Genomic DNA, 22,124 nt, shown 5'->3' on the forward strand with positions numbered 1-22,124 from the left:
AACAATATTAATATTTGACGACACAGGAAAGTAAAAGACAGAAAGACCATGATCAGTCCAGGAAACAAATCACAAAAAACTTCTTCAGAATTCTTCAGTGTCACCTCTAACTGTAACTGCAATAAATATCCCATAATGTTAGCTTTCACAAGCAAGATTAATACTCATAACATTCACTAATATGGTTGTAAAGTTTAAAATACAGCTCCACGATAAGTAAATTTTATAGATGTGAATGCAGTACCAGACTCTTGAAGAACATACTGCCTCTCATGTAGGAGCAGAAACTGAAGAAACCCTCATTCCAGATGTCAGAAATGAATTATGTGCCACCAAATCTAATATACTCTATAAGTGGAGTTCAGAGTCCGCCCCTGGCAGCTGAGTGGTCAGCACGCCGGAATGTCATACCTAACGGCTCGAGTTCGATTCCCAGCTGGGTCAGAGATTTTCTCCACTCAGGGACTGGGTGTTGTGCTGTCCTTATCATCATCATTTCATCCCCATTGAGATGCAAGTCGCCGAGGTGGCGTCAACTTGAAAGACTTGCACCAGGAGAACAGTCTACCTGACGGGAGGCCCTAGCAACACAGCATTTCCATTGTTAGTCGAGTTCAGAGATATTTCAGTATAAGTTATTATTGAGATTTTTTCCAGTGGCAATTTTTTCCTATTATATTTTTCAAAATAGAGACTGGGGAGTGTAGTAAGTCTCAAAGAAGAGAATGAAAAGTGATTTTTCTTCGTTGTAAATTATGTGCATACTTTTGTGCAAATAATAATTATTCCCCATCATCTTGAATAAATCAGTACACGCCTTTGGAAATATAAAATCAGAACTGTGTCAAACCACTATTCCTTCAGTTTATAGCAGTTATCACTTTTTATTTTTTAAAAACACGTACCTTATCAACAATTACTTTAGCCAGAAAAGGGCAAAAATTTACTATGATGTTCATTTATTGTCAGCTTTAAGTTGTACATGGGTTAATGTACATGGGGAATCAGATGTAATAAGCTGCTAGTAAAATAACTGTATAACATCAGACTTTTCATGGTATGATCTGTAAATACACAGATTCTGCACATTAACACCAAGAAACTGGAACGGGGTAGCAATTAAAAATAAATATGCAGTGAAGTACCATGCTTAATGTACATATGCTTCATGCTATAAACCACCTATCAGAATTTTGATAAAAAAACTGTTGGTCCACTGCAGAAATTATTGAACTTTAGACTACAGTGATGGAGAACACATTTTCAGCAGGGCAGTATTTTTATTATTAGCTGTAAATTCTGTTCAGTATTCTTCTTAAGAGAAAAAATTAGCTAATCCTTTGATAGTTCCATCTTGTGGTAAAATATTTGTAGTGAAAGTAACACACAGCTAATGTAATTTAATTATCTACATACTGCTGAGCACTAGTGGTTCTTCAGACATTGATGCCACCAGTTATCCAACAGATCTGCTCCTGGCTAGTTGCAACATGAGGTGTGTCTTTTTTTGGAGACAGAAAACTAGTAGTTTAATTTTAATCATTAAACTCTAGTTCCATAACTTTCTTATTTTTACCTGTTTTCATCTGAATCAAAAGAAAGACATTATCAGTATTTCACAAATTCTGTGTATCAGGTCTTCCAATTCAACAACAATATGGAAAGGATATATTGCTACTTACCATATAGAGAAGGCACAGAACCACAGATGACACAGTGGAAAAGAGTGCTACAATATGAAAGTTTTTGGAACAAGTCCTTCTTCTGCAGTCGAAAATACACACACATTCACACAAGCAAATGTGAGTTGCATCTGTGTGACTGTGTGTATGTTTTCTATTGCAGCAGGAGGACATTGTCCAAAGTCTTTAATATTTTAGCAGTCTTTTCCACCATGCCTGTCTGCGACTCATCTCCTCTATGTGGTAAGCAGCACTTTATCATTTCCACATAATTGTTATTTGAACCTGCACTTTCCATTGTTAGACCTCCCAATTCACAAGATATTAGCAATATACAGACTACACAGATTTTTCCAGCTACACTTTCTACCATTCCTAACTTCAGTGAATGTAATAAATGGTTCAACATCACTCTTCATCATTGCAAATGATTTTAATTATATAAAAGATTGTACTACTGGATTGTGAAATAACTTGAATTCTCTAATCACTATTTGCATACATATGTCATATAATTGAAGAACATAATGTTTCAAGTGCAGATTTTGTTCATGTAAAGAAAAATATCATTTTCTGAAAACTGTAACGCAAAAAATAGTACACAACAAAACATCATTCATGTTTAAAAAATTAAAAATATACTTAATGAGTTTTGAATAATTATTTCACATCTGAGATAGTTCAATATGAGACAGTTGAGATCATCCTTCTCATACATCGGTGCAATTTTATCAGACATACTGATGATCTGTAGAGGACAAATCTACAATTTTAATTGAAGAGAAGAAGAGACATTATGTATGTTAGTTTATTTGTGTTCTTCTTACAGTTACCCTCTTACAGCTTTCAAAATGCTCACTTTCAGTTTTGGAATATGTTACAGCAAGAAGTTATTGTCATATCAAGAACACTGTTACCAATGAAAGCACAGTTTCAAACAACATGTTTCCACTTTGTACTGTAATAATTATAACAAGCATCATGAACAGTCATGATAAGATGATTTTCAAAAAATACAGGAAACCTTATTAGTGTACGATAAAATGTACTGAAAGGAAAAGTCAGTAGAGAAAACTATGAAATTAAAAGGAAACAGAAAGTCAGTATTTATCTTTATGAGGTGAGATTCAACATATGTGTGAACAGAAAAACTCAGAAGCAGAATCAAAAAACTTCCCAACTTTTGGAACCTGTTTCTGCCTTCTTCAGGGATGAAATAGGCACAGGTTGAAGAGGAGGGCTGGTCAGTCAGGCTTTGGGTTGTGAACTGAATGGCCTGCCTTGCCCTACTGCCAAACCTTCCCCCACCTATGCCTCTTCCATCCTTGATGAAGGAATGTACAAGCTCTGTATGAATAAATTAACATTTTTTTAAGTATTTTCGCAGTAATGAAAATTTTAATATATTAATGCGATTTTATCCATGCTGAACCTTTCTGAACTCCAAGGCTGTTATTCAACTAAGAATTGTTGATGGTGAATGCAACCAGCAACAAATACTTTTAAAAAGACTGTATTTTATCCTGATTATCGTGCACTTCATGAAATGGCTGAATTTGTATGTATGCGTAGGTGGTACAGGAGTGGACAATGTGCTGCTGACAAATATAATACTGTTGTAAAACAGATGAAGTCGTTTGAAGATGGACATGATGGCCTAAAACTGGTTACAGCAAAAAATTAAAAAATTTTAAAAAGTGGTTGCTTTCTGAATTAACAGTTCTTAGTTGAACATATTTCTTTAAGCATTGTATATCTAGGAGCTTTAATCAGCATTTATGTTACTCTTTGCCATAGCTTCCAAAATTATTACTGTATTGAATATCTTTCCAAGTTCTTATAATAATGGCTTATAAATGAATAAGTGCTGCACAATCTACTTTCAATTTCGAAAAGAACATTGTGAAGCTGCAGTGATATTTTTCTTATGTTCCTTTGAAATGCCACATGATAATTTCTCAAAGTACTGTTTTTGTGTTCATTTTATGTTACAAAATCTTACAAAGCTACATTACCATATAAAAACATATAATCATATTCAGACACCTTGTTAATTCTTCACATAATTATTTACAGAAAATGCAGCTCCCACTACAGTTAGTAAAAAAACATGTAAATAAACAGAAACCACACTGTTTCCTTCTCACAGCAAAAATGAAACTTGCAGTTGTGGAAAACCAAGGTAAAAGTTACAGTATTGTTCAATGGGATTCTTGCTGCAGCCCATTGGTGCACACAGACAGTGTCTCGTAGTGTTTCAGTTTTCTGACCTTTTGATGTTTCAAGAATGTACAATTTATTCTTCAGTATTCCATGTACTTTAAACATTTTGATCATGTGTTTCTCTATAATGAAGTGGAGAACTCTCTGTGATATATAGTTTTTCTCTACTTTTCTTCCATTTTTTTCTTTTTTTACATGAACCAAGGATAAAATATAAATATGTCTTAAGAATAGTGTTGAGAGTTAGACAGAATACATACATTACTTAAAGACAAGTGATAACAATAATTTTAAAAATTCCTCAATTTGTTGTATTCTAAAGGAAAAACACAAAGTTGCTTAAAAAAACGACAAAGCAAATCTCATGACTACTTTGCATACTTATAATCTGTTTAAGATGAACTTATTTTGTGGTTTAATCTCTCTCTCTCTCTCTCTCTCTCTCTCTCTCTCTCTCTCTCTCTCTCTCTCTCCCCCCCCCCCCCCCCCTTTTTTTTTTTTTTTTTTTTTTTTTTTAATCCAAAAATAATTTTCTGATTTACTATACAAGTTCTCCTCTGCAGCTCTAGCCCTATATCTCATTCTTTTTGACATTGTAGGTGTTGAAGTTCTGTAATCCAACACTTGTATGTTTTCTGCTTTCATTACATACCACTTGAAAACATCAACTTAAAATTATCCATTTCATCTCAGAGATGTTATAATTACTCTGAACATTACAATTCACACTTGCATTGGAAGTTACACATCAGGAACTCTTAACAATTAACATGGTATCTCCAGGTTTGCTTTGTCAAATAAGCATTTGATTTTTTTAAAAGAAACTTTGCAACCGAGACATGTTTTCTTATAATTGCAACATCTGGTATTCAAATATCTTCTTGTCGATCAGAAAAACAGGATGTTGGCATACCTCGTTTTCTTGATTTGGGTTTATACTGAGCTTATGTTTGTTCTTGAACAAAAATGAGTTTGTTTTGTTTTATGTTGAACCTTTATACTGAATGTGTATCTTCAGTTCTGTTAATGAAGTGTACTTCTCAATGGGAAGTTCTATTTCATCAACTCTTAATGTAGAAATTCCCAAGTTGGTTCAGTTGCATACAAAGTTTCTACTCATATTATTCAGTTTCATGTTATCACTGTGCCAGGATTTCATTATTTTGTGCATAACAAGTGATTGTGATTGTGCAGAGAGGGGCTTATGGAGCCTTGCTGATTATTGTATCAACTCCAGTGGAATCAAATAGTAATAGATTTATTTTCCGCTAGTATCTCTGTATCTCTCACTGAAAAGAAGCTAGATGTGAAATACGCCTATGTTCAGGACTCTGTGTTTTATGTGTAAAATATTGCTTTAGGTGTTTAATTACAGTTTGAACTGATATCAGCAACTCTCACACAAATGTGAGTCTGAAATGTCCAAAGAAGAAATACTGTTATCACTATATGTTACATACATATAAAGGTAGGGGACCATTGTCACGTCTTATGAATACCTTTATAACCACAGATAAAAGTTAACAGTATGCATGATTAGAACTAACTTTTGTATATAGTTTGTTTTAGTGATATACTCATTAAATGACAGAAGAGGCCTTATTATATCATGTCACACAATATAGACACATGTATTATATTGTGGCATAACACATTGTTATTACAAATAACTCCAAAATTGAATCTGGAGTAGCAACCAAACTTGGGAAATTTAGTCCTACTATACTATTTAAAATATTTTATCATAACAACAGACGATTAGTAATAGAGTGCTAATTCTGAAGTCTGTAGACAGATAACTTGTTGTAGTTATCACAGAGAACATTGTAATATAGCTCAAAGGATATTAAATACTATAATGTTTGTGCAAATAAAGATTCATATTTATTCATTTCATCTGACTTTAGCTTTTATACACAGTTAATGAAAAATTTCGGTGAATGAAAGCACAACTTTGATCATTGTGTGCGCCAACATTTTAAGGCTTCTACAAGTAATGTGTTTGCTATGGAAAATAAAAGAAATCATATCTATTCCTGTGTTTTCATTCAATGACACACGCTTTTGGAAAATGGGTGTTGTGCAGCACAGAATCCCTTTCTTTTATGAGAAACACCACCAGCTTGCATACTGATTTTTATCATGCTATTGCTAAGAATAATCTCATTAAAGACTAGGTGGCTATAGGATATTCACAAGATTTAAAAAATTTGTATGGAGTGATTCATCTATCAAATTTAATCACCACTTATTTGTGTAAATATGAAGCCTTTCCTGAATCTATGACTGAAATAAAAGTATGCATGTACAGTATACTAATGATGGAAGTAAATTGATTCTATAAATGTATGTGAAATTCAAAAACAACATAATAATTATTGAAACACATTGCAATGTGATATTTTTTTCACAAACATGACTGATGTTTAAGGAACTGTGTGCTCCATTTCCTTACTTCTTTAGTTTTAGACAGAAACTAAATTGTTGTCTGATATTATATACACTCACAGCCATCAAAATTACAACACTGTGAAGGCAGCAAAAACAAATGTCAAATTGGCATGAAGTGTACTACATGGAAATGATGAGCATTTCTTCACAAATGCACAAAGTAATTAGGAGTAATGCCACCTATGTTCTGTATATAAGGAAAGATTGCAGTGAGTTAGCATTCTAATTTTGATGTTGTGAAAAGACATTGATATGTCTCATTTAACTAGCAGAAATGTTCACCAGTACACTAGAATTCCTCTGCAGTAGGATTCTGGCCTATTAAAACAGTGGCTTATTGTTTCATGATATTGTTTGTCATGTCAGTTTGGATCCCACGACTCATGTAAATATAGAATCTATGGCTTTAGAAGGGCCATACTTCATGCCACACAGGATCTTAACAGCCCATTGTGACTAGTGCCCAATAGGATGGATGTATCATTTGTTCAGCCATTCAGGATCGTATGGCCGTGTCACATACCGGTTGATTATAATTGTAAGTGAAGCTACTCACAGAGGGCCAGAGTGACCTGAAATTATGGTATGGCAACAAAACTTGGTAGGTATTCTAATGCATTAATTTGGAACCAGTTTATACTGAAAATAATTAGTTACAATTCTAACCGTGGGGTGCAAGTTTGGTGCTGTGAATGCAAGAAAATCATACATAAATATTTCCATATGTAATAAATTAAGAAAGGAAAGTGGGCAGAAAACATCAGACAAATGAGAGAGGTATAATGTTGACTTTATTACTAACTGCCACTTACATAATTTGTTCAGCAGTTTCTCACAGCAGTTCCAGTGGAATCTGAGCAATGTTTTCCTGTATATTGGCCTTCAGATCAGGTAGAGACCAAATGTGTCTCTTTTAGACATCACCAGAGCCAAAAACCACCTGGATTCAGATCATGCATCTGGGAAACCCCTGGAGATAACATGTTCTTGGAAGGTTGCATTCAACAGATCCTTCTGTGGTTGAGTAACATGAGGTGTTGCCTCATCTTGACAAAAACAGTGGTTTTGACACAGTTGCACTCTTTCAACACATGCTGTATAAGTGGGTCTCAAAAATGTGCAGACATCACAGTGCACCTGACAGGCCATCTGAGTGCATTCTCTTCAAAGGAGAATGGACCAAGAACACAGATGCTTGTGGACCCACACAGCACAGTCACATACGGTGACTGCAATGGCTCATTGTGCACAATGTACCCCAAATTTGGCAGTTCTTTTTACTCACTGCACCCTTTAGAATAAAATGTGCCTCGTCCCTTATAGAATATTGCCCAGCCACATGTTATCAACTTCAGTCTATGCCAGAAATCGGAAATCAATTTCAGAATGTTGCTAATGATTGTGAGGTTCCAATCGCTGCATCATCTAGGTCTTGTACAGGTACTAGAGTAAAATAGGTCAGAAAACTTTCTGTACTGTTGACCACAGGATGGACAATTCATGTGAGACTGCACAAATACTAGTGCTACCCAGGACACACACTACACGGTCAGCTACATCAACAGCAACCTCGACAAAAATTTCCACCGGAACAGGACGCCTTCCTCTTCCAGGTCTCACACTAAGCTCATCTGTTTTCAAATTTCTTTATCGTGTTCTTTAAAGCATTTAATGACATTGGGCCTCTCCTCAGACCTTACAGTCAGCAATACTCTACAATGCACTACTGTAATTACTTCTGTTCACACAAAGCAGTTTCACTAACAGTGCACGATCTCTCTGCTCGATAGCCGTACTGTTTACTCAATTTATGACTTGTCAAATGACAGTTTAGGTGTATACCTTCATGCAAACAGTGTACAGTGCCAGGTTTGCACCTGACAGCTGAAAGTGTAATTAATTTTTTTCCAGCATAAATTGGTTCCACATTGACGCTCTAGTTTTGCTGCCGTACAATAATTACAGCCAACACTGGATGTCTGTGAGTAGCTGCACTTTAATTACAACCATCTGGTACCACAAGTTAGGGAATGGGCTCGTTTGCAACGGGGCAAGTGTCCACACGGACAATGGGAGGACTTGTGGAGCAGCACAGACCATCTGGACAGCGACCAGTTTTGTGGCTTCTCTCAGTGTCGCCACAGGGAGGCACTGCACCTGACAACGATAACAGTGGACGTGGAAGAGGTGCAGAGTCGTCTTTTCAGGTGAGTCTCAGTTCTGCATCAAACATCACAATGAATATATCTGTGTGTGGAGGTTCTGAGGAGAACAAACACTGTCAGATTGCATTTGTCATTTTGTGCAGTTCCAACACTCGGCACAATGTATGAGATGCCACTGGTTACAAAGTGTGATCAGATCCAGTTAACACAGCTGATAATCTAAGTAGTGCTCGGACTTGTTAAGGGTGGTGGCCGTCCGTATCGTCGAGGACTCTACGACATTACCTTTTGAAGAAATATCTCGAGACTCCGTGTCACTTGTGCTGTACTGAGGGACCCCAGTGCTGAGGGTATTTGACTGTTGCACTGGCCAGCACGTTGGCACTTCTCTCATCCGGCAAAACTGTCTGGTTGTCGATTACCTACATGTGTCAGCTATTATGACTGATGAACTCTGCCACAGAGTTGAAGCAGGGTGGGATGACATGCCTCCTTCTCTCAGTTTGATGTGATGCCCAGCCAGTTTAGAGCCACTGTTGCTGGAAGAGGTGGCTGCTCTGTGTAATAAATTTTGCACCTAGTATGCCCCCAAATAATTTACAAATTTAGTCACATATTCTTCCAGCACAATAACTAAACTGCCGTTACTTTTAAGCTTAAAAGATTAGATACATTTAAATTATGCAACATGTTGTCACTAAATAATTATCATTTAAAACATTTTATCACAAAATGCCTTAGATGTTACCTTTCTTTTAATGAATATCGAAATTCATGTATGGAAAAATATGTAAAATAAGGGAAAGGCAACCACTTACCCATAGTGAATTGGGCACAGAAACACTTAATAGAAACAGTTAACACTAATTTTCAAGCTCTTGTTCTTCTTTCTAGTAAACGCACATACTTGTAGGTTCACCCATATAACCACACAGACACCCAAGTGTAAAGAGTATACGCCCATTGCAGTGGTGACACTGATTATTGAATATCGATTACTGAAGCGGCAGGGTGTGGAGGAGGAGCGGGAATTGGAGGAGGAGGAGGAGGGGGGGGGGAGGGTAGGAAATGATGCACAAGGCGAGGATGGTTTAGTGTGTGACACATATGACTCAGCACCTGCGCAAAAGATGCTTTGTTGCCTGAATAGAGCTGCCATCTAATGGATGAAGCTCAAGTACTATGACAGTTATTCCCACTAGCTACTAGCCAGAGGGTGTATATATCAGACAAACACACGGTGAATCTGTGAATTAGCAGAACATGAACAGATATATACATCACAACTACTTTCAGTAAGGTATGTAGTTTGGACTGTAGCCTCAGTTCTATAATTGATGGCATAAGCCACATTGCTCAATTATGTCACCTGTGTTTTAGACTTAGTGAAACATAATGGACAAGAAGATAATCTACGTACAGTAAGGGGTGCAGGTAACAGTTTGGACTGTAACCTCAGTTCTATAATTGATGACGTAAGGCACATTGCTGAGTGTGCTTCTCATATTAGTGTGAACATTGTGTCACTCTTTGAGCTGGACAATAAGCCACAGACAGAGAATTCCATGGAACTTATTAACCCTCACAATAGTTGGTGGATGGGAAGGGGGTGCTTATGCCTTTCTTTTGGAAATATTGGTATCTAATCATGTAGTTTGTATTTCAAAGTTTTGAAAAATTATTAATTATTTTCAGAAGGTTTATGTTTTATGGATATATGACCCAAATGAGCTGTGAAAGATTCACCAGTTGCATGCTCACCTACTTTCAGGAGAGGAAAACAAAATGGGCCTGGTTCACAGAGGTGGAGAAAGATCTTAAAGAAGTGGGGATCACCTGTGATGACATCTTGGAGTGTGTCTCACTCGAGGAGAAACTTATGGCATCACAGGGTTTCCAAGAAAAGCCAAAACTAAAAACAGAAAAGGCTTGGACCCAGGAGACAAAGGAGCAACACTGAGAATGAATGCGGGAACACTGGGCAAACATCAGAACTCATAAAGCAAGGCAGCTGAACTAACATGGTCCAAAGATGGCTTATTTGAAATGAATGAATGAATGAATTGTTTTTTATAATGTAGGAAAAGATAAGATGCTACTTACCATGAAGATAACACATTAAGTTGCAGACAGGCACAACTGAAAGACACTTACACATAAGCTTTCAGCCACAGACATCATCAGAATGCTGTCATTCTGGCCCAGGTTGCCAGAGTTGGTGGTTGTATGCATGAGATGTGCTTGCTTTTGTGAATGAATGGTGTGTGTTTCTTTCTTTTTATGATTAAGGCTGTGGCCAAAGGTTTGCGTGAGTGTAACTTTTAATTGTGCCTGTGTGCAGCTTAATGTGTCATTTTTATGGTAAGTAGCAATCTGTCTTTTCCTACATTGTTGATATTCCAACCTGGAGTTACCAGTGTTTAATTGTTTCTAATGATTTCTTATACCACATTCTGTAATACTTTATTTTTCAGAAATAGTTTATTTTTCAGTAAGACATTACCTAAAAATTTAAGTCATAGGAGTTGTGGTGACTGTTGATAATCAAACAGACTACTCCTATGTTAAGCTATGATCTTTAACTGTACTCTCTGCTCTCATGTGTTAACTTTTGCATGTGCTTCTGTTTACATGTTGTGTTTCTGTGACAATAAAATGAATTCTGTATCGAATGTGGTGCCTTTTCTTATCAACATTGAGCATGGATAGAGAAAATTCAAGTGGTGACCCTGAATTCGGTTTTGTTTGCAAATTATTCATTGTGTTTCATGTGTTACCATTACTCGTTACTGGCCAACAGACAACTGATTTCCTACCGTGTAATGCTTTGGATCCTGCTTTTCATTCCTACATGTCAGGCTTTGACTGTGATGCACAGGCAATGTCAACAGTGCAAGCACCAGCTTCTCTTGATTATGAATCCACTTTTTACACTGGTCTTCATGCAATGAACTTAACCTCATCTGGACGACAATGTCGGGACATGCATACTACAGCTCTCCTCCAAACGATGGCATAAGGTGGCTACCACATTCTGTTTGCTGCCCCAGATCATGGCTTATGCCTGTTGAAACAGAAATTCATCCCACAACCTTTCATCTCGATACATCTACCACATCCATCAGCATGTTACCTACAACAGATGCTGATTAGTTATTCCAGATTCGTAATGCAAGGTACTGTCTGGCCTTCTGACATGCAACCTCATCCATCAATGACCACAGTCACTCTGTCCATGCCAGTAGCTTTGTCATCCATGCTTGTTGCATTGTGCAACACATGTGAGAAACACCTCGCTACCCCCATCACTCTCCCCCCCCCCTCCCCCCCCCCCTCCATGGTGACCTCAAACAATGCGTCACATCCTTATTCCAAGTCATGTGATGCCAGCAGTCAAAATTCTGTACCATCTATCAGGGAGGTACCAGCACACCCATCTACATCACAGCCTCTGTCACACCAAACGTCATTTCAGTCATTAGCTACGCTTCCCACGAGAAGATTTCCTAAATTGCCTTGACTAAAAAGAAAAAAGAAAAAAAAAAAAAAATCTGAGACTTGGTTCACCCTGATTGACATCCTGCCAGATTTGTATGGGGTCCTGATGATGATGCTCAGTTTATTTGCTTAGTTGGTCATTTACATTTTCATGCAGATCTTATCAATCTTATCAGTCGCATCCTGCTGAGACCACCAGCACAGCTCAAGTATGCTACGACAAAGGCAAGTCTCATCAAATGTCTACTGCATCCTCTGACAGAAGCTACACCCCGCACAATCCGTGAAGAACACCTCAGCACAAGATCACCTTGTCAGCTGTGGAGGCACCAGTGTGTACAAGTGGGACCTGAAGTCATATCTGACATTGCACTCTGGACATAACAGCTCATCAAGCTTCCGCATTAACTTCAACTGCAGCTCCCCTCTCACTCCACTGACCCTTTGGAGGGCAATTTTCAGATAGCAGACCATGCCTACACAGGCAACTACTTCAAACTACAAACACTTCTGTGAATGAAAAGTTGGCAGCACTGCATCCACTCCCCATGCTCCGCTGTTGCGCTTGGCGGGTAGAGGCTGTGCGAGAGCTGACTTGCCGTGTGTCAATGAGTCCTGCCAACTCGCTGCCCAGGTGACAAGTGAATCACAACAGAGCACAACAGATGGTGCAGGTGATGACCACCGTACCCCATACCCAGAATACCCACTCTGAGGGTTCCACGTCACCTTCGGTGACACAAAGAGAAATTCCCACCCTCCCTGCACCTACACAAACTCTATGCGCAGGCTAGTCTAGATGCCACAGCTCACAACGCTCCTGCAGGGTGCTGCTTCGGACAACAGTCATCAAATATGGTAACCACAACATGCATCTTAGACCACTACAATAACATGAACTTTCTTGTCTGCTCCAGACACCAGGGTCATCCCATCCTCTTATTCTCCCACTCAGTTAATTTCTGTGAAACTTCCTCTTGGCACAGCTAACAGCTCGCACATCTGTGTTCGTGGTGCAGTGGAACTCTGGCTCCAGCTTTTGCTACAGATACAGTTCATTTGAAAATTTCATGTCACAGATGTCAGTGACCAAGTCCTTAGTACTGACCTTCTAAAAAACCTGCAAGTAGCATCCCTGATTCACCATGCAACGTGCACTCACACACCAGACTTCTTACGTCCTTCTGCTGCTATAGCTTCCTTGAGATCTGATCAGCTTCTCCCACCTCTATCCAAGTGTGCAACACTAATGGCTCACCTCACCGGCACACGGATTGAGCTCACTACTCAAAGTGCCAAGATCGACCCCATGCTGAGCTCACATCCCTGTCGATGACATGTCACAGAAATTGGCACGTGCTAAACACAGACTCAATAGCCTCACCAGTTCACAGCTGACACATACCACCATCATGCCCTCTGTTGTGGCCTGCACCTCCACAAGCTAAGGTGCCTTCCTCAAAGCATTTTTCTTCCTCACGCCAACCCCTTTGTGAGATGATAATTGTGTTCCTATCTCACATACTTGAGCTGCACAACTACGTGCTATTAATAACAGTACTTGCCATAAGGTAATTATGACAGAAGGAACTCCCACATGTTACAAAACAAAACACCTCACTGAAACAAATTGTCATGCTAAAGTGGTTATTAATGAGTTTTTGGGTGTGAACATTGCACGCCCTTCAGACAGTAACAGTTCTTCGCCCATCCACATTGTGCTTAAGGATGGTTTGTTTTGGTTGTCTATTGACTATCAGGAACTTAATGCCCATCCTATTATGAACAATTATCCCATCCTTCACATACGGGACTTCGCCAACTGCTTAATGGGCGTCCTTGACAATCAAAAAGCATACCATCACATTCCTATGTTCAAAGACAACATTCCCAAAACAGCCATCATTATACCATCCAGCCTATTTTGAATACTGCTTTACACTTATGGCCTGAAAACAAGGCTCAGACTAGGCAAAGGTTCATCAGCTACCTTATTGCTATGCCTATCTTTATGAAATTCTCATCTATTTTACTTCTTCCAATTTATGATAGGCTACAATCCTGTCTCACTCCCTTCTGAACTACTACTTCCATTCAAGTTCCTCTACTCTGCAGTCTGGTTTCTGTAAGTTTTAGATAATCTTTTGCTCCAGGTATTTTACCCCAGCTGCTTTCAGAATTTCAAAAGGTAAAGTGCAGTCAGCACTGCCATAAGCTTTCTCTAAACTACATATGCTGTAAACATGGGTTTGCCTTTCTTTGGTGGCTTTTCTGAGATAAGTTGTAGGGTAATTTTATCTCAAAAGTTCCTATATTTCTCCAGAACCCAAACTGATCTTTCCCGAGATCAGACTCTAGAAGTTTTTTCCATTTTTCTGTAAAAAAATCATATCAGTATTTTGTGGTATTAAATTTTTATCAAGTGAGGTAAGCAGCCGTCCCCACTTTGCAACTGCAGAGTACTACGGACTGCCAGACCCATTAAAAAAGAATACTCTGTAACATCATTATGATGGTACATCAGAAGGCTTCTTTGGCAACCCTAGTTGATGCATTACATAAATACACTAGATGTTCATTTGTAAACTTTTGTATTATATTTATGTTATACTCCACATACTTTTATTATCTTTATATACCATTACATATTTTTAGTATTTCAAGAAGTTAGATGATAAATAAACTGACAGTTTGCTAAGACACCTGTCAGCACTACCTTTTTTGGAATTGGAATTATTTGTGTGTGTGTGTGTGTGTGTGTGCGTGTGTGTGCCCGCATGTGTGAGTGAGTGAGTGATTTTGTGTGTGTGTGTGTGTGTGTGTGTGTGTGTGTGTGTGTGTGCGTGTGTGTGTGTGTGTGTGTGTGTCTGTTTGTTTGTTTGTTTCTATCTCTGATGATGAACTTTATCTGATAGCTTAATAATACCCGGTGTCAATTTTCAGTTATTGATGACTGTCGCTCAATATCATCTCTGTATGGTGAGTAGCAGTCTACCCTACTTCATACTGATGTTGTGCATCAGTTGAAACAGTTTTATCATGGCTGTCTCGCCCATAAATTTCAATAATTGTGAGCAAATTAGTCTTCTCCAGGGGGTTTACTTTGATTTAGGTTTTTCAGTGTTCTGCCAAACTTTTCTAACAGCATCATATCTCATCTTCATTTAATATTACACAGTTTCTGTTAACACTGCCTACAAGTTAATTTCTCTTGCATAGTCCTGCTACATATTCCTGCCACATTTCAGCTTTCCCTTCTTTGTTTAGTATTGGCTTGCCACCTGAGCTCTTACAATTCACATAGCTGCTCCTCTTTCCTCCAAAGATCTGTAGCAGCATCTATCAACCATCTAGTCATTCATACTTGTACAGTCTTGCAGTTGTCCTCCAACTACAGCGGCTTAGCTATTTTGTGGTTCCTTTTTCTTGATTCACTTACTGCATTTTTATGTTTTCTACTTTCATCAATAAAATTAAACATCTTTATATGATGTTCAAGTCATAGTCCACAGTAGGGCACCAACACCCAGACACAGTGGCCATATGCATGTTAGATGTGCTTGTGTGTATGTGTGCATGTTTTCTATTTTTGTCCAAAAGCTGCAATGTTTAGCAGTCATTTTCATTGTGATGTCAGTGACTGACATCCCCTCTACATAATGAGCAACCATCTAGCCTTTTCATATTGTTGCTGTTCCATCAGAGACTTTTCGTTGTTTAACCTTTTAATGACAGGAGGTACAACCAACTGGCTGCCCCCCCCCCCCCCCCCCCCTGAATGGATGGTTCTTGGACACATAAAGTTCAATTATTGTTGTGCCGAAGAATTTGGTTATGGTAGTGAATCACTGCCAGATTCATTTTCACTGCTGACCTCAAAATTTCTGTCTTATAGCAGCTTCAAGGCTTGTCTGGGTGAGTAAAACACTTTGCTCATTTTCAAAATAAAGTCTTACACAAAAATAATACATCTACAACTGAGAAAGAAACCAATACAGATTAGGCATTTTAACAACAAAGATGCTTCTGTTCACACTGCACTGCTAACTGAATGCTCAAAATCATTTGCATGTACCATAATGCTGAATGAATGTCCACGATAATTAGTGACAATACACTACAAAAAAAAAAAAAAAAAAAGCACCAATGTCTTTGCTTCCACGACAATTTAATTTATCAAAATGGTACGAACTCCGCGGGAGGGATTGTCTCTTTCCCAGCTGCCTTCTACAGCAGTCTGGCATCTGCAGGACCCAATTACAGTGGACTTCTAGAGGGGTCAATTGCAGTCAAAAGGTTAATATATTATGGTTACACAAAAGGGCAAATCACGAAGTGGCAGCAGGAGAACATACATATAACAGATATTGAAATGCACAAGATTTTGGAGCCAGTGACTCTTCTTCTGGGAGAAATGCTGAAGAGAAAGGATTCAGGATGAAGGAAAAGGGCCAATGAGGTTAAGGAAACCCTTTCTTCCAGGAGTGCTAATCTTCCAAGATTTGCAGGAGAGCTTCTGTGAAGTTTGGAAGGTAGGAGATGAGCTACCGGCAGCAGTAAAGCTGTGATGATGGGTCATGAGATGTGCTTGGTAGCTCAGTCGGTACAGCACTTGCCCTAGAGAGTCAAAGGTCCTTACTTTGAGTCTCAGTCCAACGCACAGTTTTAATCCACAAAGAAGCTCATTTTCATTGTGCTGAAGACCTTCCATAGATTTTATTTCGTTTCCATGAATACAGCAATATCATCTTCATAACACAGCATGTTTATCTTCTGTCCATTAATTCTGATCCCCTCAGGAGTTGTTTCACAAACTTGGTCAATAGTTTTCTAGATGTAACCACTGAATATAACTGAGGAGAGGGCACATACTTGTCTCAAGCATTTTCTGAATTTTGCTGCTTTTCCCTTACAAAAATTCCTACTCACTGTAGTTTTTCTCTTATATCATTTGAGTATTGTACACGCTGGAGTTTGTCATGGTGGAAACTGAGCAGAAAGTGAGTGTCCGGTGGTGTTGGGAGAAGACCTCATTCCAGTCACCAATGGAGGTTTTATTTCTCGAAAAGCCTTTGCCTGAGGGGTACATTAAACTCAAACTTGCTATGAAAACAGGAGGCTGTTGCACTTAAACTGAGAGGCATTGTGCCCCAAAAGGGAGAACTAGTGGACATATCCAGTTGCAGACCGAGCTGTCGGGCAAGACAACGTTCTCAATACTAACGCATCCTCACCAACTTGTCCGGTGCACCCCACGTGACCACTCCCCACCCTGCAGTCATCCTGCTGGTGGGCAGATGGTGCTTCAGTGGGCATCCCTCTGTCAGTGGTATTGAACACATAATGTCCCTTGTCAGCAGTGCTATTGTGGATCGATATTCACATGGACTGACCGTGGGTGTCATGCAAAACATCTGGTACTATATCGACTCAGGTTAAGCCACAGTCTTACCAAAATGGTTGTACTCTATGTAGTATTTTCATATGACATATAGTTAAAATGAAAAATTCAAGAAAAATTTGAAAAACCACTTTTCTCTCAATAAAACTGCACACCACACACATTTCATCCCCCCTTCCATGGGAGCTGTTTTACAGATCCTAAAAATGAGTTAAAAATTATAAAATTAAATTCAAATCTAAATGACTCCCATGGATGTTCTGCCAACATTTTTGGTAATGTAGGACCTTAGAATTATTGGGGGTGGGGAGATTGAATTAAAGAAAATCATTTAAAAGAGGCATGGTTTACAAATCATTTGTAATAATTGTTTAAACTGATTAATTTGGTTTTGTCATTTGTGTAGATCAATGGCCACGTGGAACTTGTTACAAAATTAAATGAAATTGAGCAAAATTGCAAAGAATTGGCCTCATAAGTTAGATCTCGATGTGGGTTTGCTGATGCAACACTGTCAAAGTGAGGGCAACTGCTGTCAAAGCTGCTGGATGGCAGTGTAGTCAAGAGGGTCAGTCGGACCGTGGCTGAGCAGCGCACAGCAGGAAATTTACTGGGCTGCTGCTGTAAGGGGGGGGGGGGGGGGGGGGGCAACAGGCTCAGTGAGTAGGCCTCACAGATTACAGTTACAGGTGACTCTAACAATCAACAATGGGGCTCATATCAGTGGATGATGATTTTAGGTGAGAGGCACACAATACCATGATCATCAGTGCCCTGATGACAAGTCAGCTTGCCAGTCTCGTGGTTGGGGATGAAGACTGTCCCACTTGCAGAGCAGTTTATAATGCACTTAAGTCTCCCTCTGTTCCCCACCAATTTAGGGATGAGGTCCAACATTTCACAAAATGTCACCACTCTTGTAACACTGGAATCAGTATCATTGAGAATGGAGCGAAGATCTCCATTGAGTCTGAGGACAGCCCTGATAGCAGTGTATAAGACACATGTTGTCAAAATATACTGAACTGAAAGTGGCATACCACAAACCTCGAGTGGTGGATCCTTCTGCTAGAGAGGGAAGCCATGCGTTAATGGGCAACCTGGTAAACAGAACCTCCTTCCAGCAGTGAGGCTGATACGAAGTCCACCTTGTCTGTGTGGTCAATTTGAGTGACCACAGTTTGTTTTCTGTCACTTGCAACCATTCAGTCTCTCACTGATGCATGATGCGCCTGTCCGAAAATGAGATGATGACGTGCAACGGGGTGGGACATTGACAGACAACATGCTTCCTTGGCTGCTTTGTTGGCCGTGTTGTTTCCCTGTATCCTGCTGTGTCCAGGTACCCAGCAAACTACCACTTCCTTGCCACAGTGTTGGAGCCACTGTAAGGAGTCATGGATAAGCTGGTTCAATCTGATCTACCGGATACATTTGGTGAAGTGTTTGTAGTGCACTAAGCGAGTGGGAACAGACGAGACCTAGCACTGTGATATCTCTGAATCCTCCCCAGTGCCATCATAATCCCATATAACCCACATAATAATTTGTAATGTGTTCAAGAAGACGCACTTTGAAAACCCTATCAGTGAAAACAGCAGAACAACCAAGGACATTCTCTTGATTTCATTTGATTTTAACAGGAGAGCTAAAACAGCTTAGGTCTAACCCGCCACTGCCCACACCGAAACTAGGTTAATTGTGCGGTATTGCTCCCTGTATATCTAGTAAAGCCAACCAGTGCCCTTAAATAGTGCAAGGAGTCCCTCTACCAGTTTTTTGTTACACACAATTTCTTTAGGTCTGTTGTTGTTGTTGTTGTTGCTGTGGTCTTCAGTCCTGAGACTGGTTTGATGCAGCTCTCCATGCTACTCTATCCTGTGCAAGCTTCTTCATCTCCCAGTACCTACTGCAATCTACATCCTTCTGAATCTGCTTAGTGTATTCATCTCTTGGTCTCCCTCTACAATTTTTACCCTCCACGCTGCCCTCCAATACTAAATTGGTGATCCCTTGATGCCTCAGAACATGTCCTACCAACCGATCCCGTCTTCTGGTCAAGTTGTGCCACAAACTTCTCTTCTCCCCAATCCTATTCAATACTTCCTCATTAGTTATGTGATCTACCCATCTAATCTTCAGCATTCTTCTGTAGCACCACATTTCGAATGCTTCTATTCTCTTCTTGTCCAAACTATTTATCGTCCATGTTTCACTTCCATACATGGCTACACTCCATACAAATACTTTCAGAAATGACTACCTGACACTTAAATCTATACTCGATGTTAACAAATTTCTCTTCTTCAGAAACGCTTTCCTTGCCATTACCAGTCTACATTTTATATCCTCTCTACTTCTACCATCATCAGTTATTTTGCTCCCCAAATAGCAAAACTCCTTTACTACTTTAAGTGTCTCATTTCCTGATCTAATTCCCTCAGCATCACCCGACTTAATTCGACTACATTCCATTATCCTCGCTTTGCTTTTGTTGATGTTCATCTTATATCCTCCTTTCAAGACACTGTCCATTCCATTCAACTGCTCTTCCAAGTCCTTTGCCGTCTCTGACAGAATTACAATGTCATCGGCGAACCTCAAAGTTTTTATTTCTTCTCCATGGATTTTAATACCTACTCCGAAATTTTCTTTTGTTTCCTTTACTGCTTGCTCAATATACAGATTGAACAACATCGGGGAGAGACTACAACCCTGTCTTACTCCCTTCCCAACCACTGCTTCCCTTTCATGTCCCTCGACTCTTATAACTGCCATCTGGTTTCTGTACAAATTGTAAATAGCCTTTCGCTCCCTGTATTTTACCCCTGCCACCTTTAGAATTTGAAAGAGAGTATTCCAGTCAACATTGTCAAAAGCTTTCTCTAAGTCTACAAATGCTAGAAATGTAGGTTTGTCTTTCCTTAATCTTTCTTCTAAGATAAGTCGTAAGGTCAGTATTGCCTCACGTGTTCCAGTATTTCTACGGAATCCAAACTGATCTTCCCCGAGGTTGGCTTCTACTAGTTTTTCCATTCGTCTGTAAAGAATTCGTTTTAGTATTTTGCAGCTGTGACTTATTAAACTGATAGTTCGGTAATTTTCACATCTGTTGACACCTGCTTTCTTTAGGTCTAGTTGTCCCAAAGATTCTGTACCTTTTACTCTCCAATGCCATGCATTTAAAGATTAGGTTTGATGCAGTTTCTTCACCCTCATCACAGATCCTACATTTAGGGTCCTCTTCCATTATACCCATTGTGTGTAGGTGTTTTTTGAAGTTCCCATGGCCAGTCATCAGTCCAGTCATGAGTTTGATCTCTTTCCTGTTCAATCCCAGGATTACAGAGCTTCTTTTAAAACATGGCTTGGGCATCATTACCTTACCATGTTTTTGTTTATCGACTTTGGTCCAATATTCTACGTTCTGTTTCCTAAGCCATTTCCATAGTTCTAATTTGATCATAGCCTTGGTGATTGTCAAGACAGGTTCTGGTCCAATAAATGTAGTTGTTGCCCCCATCCTAGCCAATCTATTGGCTTGTTCATTGCCACAGATCCCTGAGTGGCCAGGGGCCCACACTAGGTACACCCTATTGCTTCCCCCTAGCTCCACCAGAGCCCTGTGGCAATCTACAACAATCTTAGATCTTGTTGCAGGAGCTACCAATGATTTCAGGGCTGCCTGGCTTTCTGAATAGATGTAGATGCTACGCTCATTGTAGCACCTACTCATATTCTCTTCCACACATGCCCTGATTGCAGTAATTTCAGCTTGGAATACAGAGGCCAGTTTCCCTAGAGAGATGCTGCTCTCCAGTCTCGGCTGAACCCCGTACAACCCTGCCGCAATGCCTCGATCTGTTTTCGACCCACCGGTGAACCAAATGATGTCCTCCGTACGGTGTCGATCTGTTTTCTCCCACTGCTCCCTACTTCCAATTATTATGTTGTAAGGTTTGTCGAAGCAGTTCAGAGTTATTATATAGTCAGTGGGCATTTCCCCAGCCATACCTATATTTACCTCACTCACTATGTTAGTGTGTGATTCTGGGTATCCAAATGAGACCCAGTTTTGGCCAGTTTTAAGTCTGTATGCCCCAGCTACTGCCTCCATCTTAGCCCAAAAGTGAAGTGGAGGCATATCCAGCATGGCTTCCATCCCAGCAGTTGGTGTGCTGCTAATTCCACCCATTATGGCTAAGCAGGCCAATCTCTGCACCTTAGCAAGCTCTTTAGCAGCAAACCACTGTTCTATGTTCTTCCACCACACTACAGCCCCATAGTAAATCCTAGGTCTAACCACTGTGGTGTATATCCAGTGCATAACCCTGGGGCTAAGGCCCCAGTTTTTGCCACAAGCCCTCCTAGTACTCACTAAAGTGCTTTTTGCCTTGGAGCAGATACTCTTAATATGAGGGGTCCAAGTTAGCTTCTCATCCAAGGTTACCCCTAGATATTTCACTGTCCCCTTCACAGGTAGAGTTTCGTCAAAGAGCTTTAGATTCCAACTTGCATGCTGAATATGTCTCTTTGTAAATGGCACCACGACAGTCTTCCTGTTTAATGCATCATTTTTGCACAATGTCCAACCCTCCTTGTGCCATATTCCTGACTGTGTCATTGAATTTGCAAGTATTACTATGACAAGGTCATCTGCGTATCCTTGGCAGAAGCATTGTCTGGAATTTAGTTCCTCAATGA

Source organism: Schistocerca americana, chromosome 3 (genome assembly GCF_021461395.2).
Source record: "Schistocerca americana isolate TAMUIC-IGC-003095 chromosome 3, iqSchAmer2.1, whole genome shotgun sequence".
NCBI classification, from domain to species: domain Eukaryota; kingdom Metazoa; phylum Arthropoda; class Insecta; order Orthoptera; family Acrididae; genus Schistocerca; species Schistocerca americana.